This window comes from Eupeodes corollae, chromosome 3 (assembly GCF_945859685.1).
Source record: "Eupeodes corollae chromosome 3, idEupCoro1.1, whole genome shotgun sequence".
NCBI classification, from domain to species: Eukaryota; Metazoa; Arthropoda; class Insecta; order Diptera; family Syrphidae; genus Eupeodes; species Eupeodes corollae.
The window spans coordinates 40,855,555-40,858,282 of NC_079149.1; the positions used below are offsets into that span (position 1 = coordinate 40,855,555).

Here is a 2,728-nt window from a genome sequence, read left to right on the forward strand (position 1 = left end):
TTTTGTTTCTTTCATTTTCTGTCCTCCGTGTGGATTGTGTCGTTGAGTTTCCAAATTGATTTCGATTCCGAGAAGATTCCCTAAAGTGTCTATTCCCTTTTCTTTTTCCTTTTGTTTTATCGTGTTTTATCGTGTTTTCTGTGTTTTTTTTTAATCCGAATTCCAGGCCAAACTGCTTCTTCCGATTTGTTTATCTCCCATAAAGATTCTTATTTCGGTTAGTTTTTGTTTGTTGTATATTATTGTTTTGATTACTTATAAATAAATCTCCAAAGCCTCCTTCGTCTTACGAGTCTTTGGGGAGAGAATTGTGGTGATAAAAGAATCCCATCATATCTTCGTGGATAGGAACATAGTAACAACAAAAATCATCACAAAATGGGTAATTGTCTGCGTAGTGAAAAACCCGACACCGATAAGTTAAACATCGATCGAACAAATGCACTCGAGGAGCTTCCTGTGCTGCAGAATCCAATGCAGCAGACACCACCGCAAGAGCAAATCCGTCCAGTGCCACAAATTCCGGAAAACGAGACTTCCAGTTCGAATGCTAAAATATTTGTCGCACTGTATGATTATGATGCACGCACCGATGAGGATTTGAGCTTCAGGAAAGGTGAACATTTGGAGATTCTAAATGATACACAGGTAAGTTCAGTCAATTTGTTTTTACATGAATCTCATCTCCCAAGACACTTATAGCTTAGTTGTTAGCATAAAGTAGGTACCTACAAAAAAAGAGAGAGTATGGTTACACACAAAGCATGTACCTACCTAGGTTACAGTTTCTACCTGCAAATGACCACTAATGCCGGCCACTTTGAAAGGAATTCCATTGACGGGAAGGGCAATTATTGTGTCATTGGTAGAAAGAGCAACAACTACCTTCTGTTGATGAAGGAAACTCACGCAAAGCCACAGACCTTGAGTTTAAGGCCGAAATAAAAGTTAAATTTAATCAATACAATAAGTCCAATTAAATTGTGCTTAGTCTTCTATTAATTTTACCATTGTAGAGGAGAGGAAGGTATCAATAATATACCTGAACCTGCCTGTTTGTCTGTCATTAAAGAATTGTTGAAGATCTTTCAAGATGCCTATTAACGAGTTTTAAACTTTTGTTATTAGTTAATTCATCATTTTTTCTTAAAGCATCAAACAATATGTCTGTAGCTTACCCCTTTTCTATAATATTTCTCTGCTGACGTTCTTGAACTTGATTTTGGGAAGACGAAACAAGAAATATGAAAATAATGACGCATAAATTTAAGATTTCTGATAAGAGAATTGTTGTTTTTAGTTTCGTGACTGATTGATGGAACATTTTTATGAGAACAAAAGATTTTTACAATAGAAATACTTTTTTTTTCTTAAATGAAAAACGATGTTATTTGCTGATAGATTTTGTTGTTTTATGTCGTTAATTGTTTATCAAATCATTGATGACAGACTATCTATAAAAATGTTTACTGACAAAGTCAAAACATTTTGATTGAAATCGCTCAGGTAAGGGTAGAGTTAATTTTCTGCATGAGAGTCTGAGAAGAAATTTCAATTTTTTTGTTAGAGCGTTTTTAACTCAGTTCGAAAAGTTACTTAATCAAAAACTATTTTTCCAACTGTTTTTTTTATGCTCTCACAAGAATAGCATAATATTGTGAGACTTAAAAACTGCATAACGCGCTTATAATAATAGAAGGTTGGGCGATGACGAACCAAATTCCGCTGTAAGGGAGATAGAACTAATAAATAAAAATGAATTTGAAAAAAAAAAAAAAAAAAATAGAACCACTCAACCTAGGCGACGCAGATCAACAATTCTGCCTACCCGACCTCGACGCCGTGAAGAAAGCTATATCTAAACTGATGTCAAACAAAGCTGCTGGAGCTGACGGGATCGCTGCCAAACTATTTAAAGCAGCAGGCGTTGACTTGGTAGGGTGCATGCACTAACTCATCTGCAAAGTATGGTCGGAAGAAAGCATGCCCAATGAGTGGAATCTCAGTATAGTTTGCCCGATACATAAAAAAGGAGATCCTCTAAATTGCGCCAACTACAGAGGCATCAGTCTCCTCAACGTTGCGTATAAGATCCTCTCTGCCGTATTATGTGAACGTCTGAAGCCATTCGTCAACAACCTGATTGGTCCTTATCAGTGTGGCTTCAGACCAGGAAAGTCCACTATCGACCAAATATTCACACTATGGCAGATCTTGGAAAAAACCCAGGAACTTCAAATCGATACCCACCATCTGTTTATCGATTTTAAAGCCGCGATTGACAGCATCTATAGGGAAGAGCTCCACAGAGCAATATCTAGTTTTGGCATCCCTGTCAAACTTATCTGTTTGTGAAGAATGACGATGGCATAGCATGCTGCTCTATCAAGGTCGGAAAATATCTCACCGATGCATTTGATGTCAAAAAAGGTTTTAGACAAGGCTATGCACTGTCATGCGACTTATTCAACATCGTTCTGGAAAGAATTGTGCAAAACTCAACCGTCAACACTAGAGACATAATATCCCAAAGGTCCATCCAATTACTCGGATACGCAGATGATATTGACATAATTGGAAGATCAAAGCGTTTTTGAGCATTGCGATGGAAGCAAAGAAGATGGGTTTAGTGGTCAATGAGGGCAAGACCAAATATATATTGTCATCAAAAAAGGAAATTGAACAACGACGTCTTGGACAAAACATTACAATGGACAGCTATAACTTT

At 36.9% G+C, this 2,728-nt stretch overlaps 1 long non-coding RNA gene across 1 annotated transcript; it reads right to left on the bottom strand.

Moving 5' to 3' along the window:
• Positions 1-1,476, bottom strand: LOC129951007 (uncharacterized). Its single transcript, XR_008782122.1, has 4 exons — positions 1,179-1,476; positions 1,009-1,097; positions 793-923; positions 1-728 (listed from the first exon to the last, which is right to left on the bottom strand). It is a non-coding gene; the product is annotated as an uncharacterized LOC129951007 (long non-coding RNA).
• Between the last annotated feature and the right edge of the window lie 1,252 nt (positions 1,477-2,728).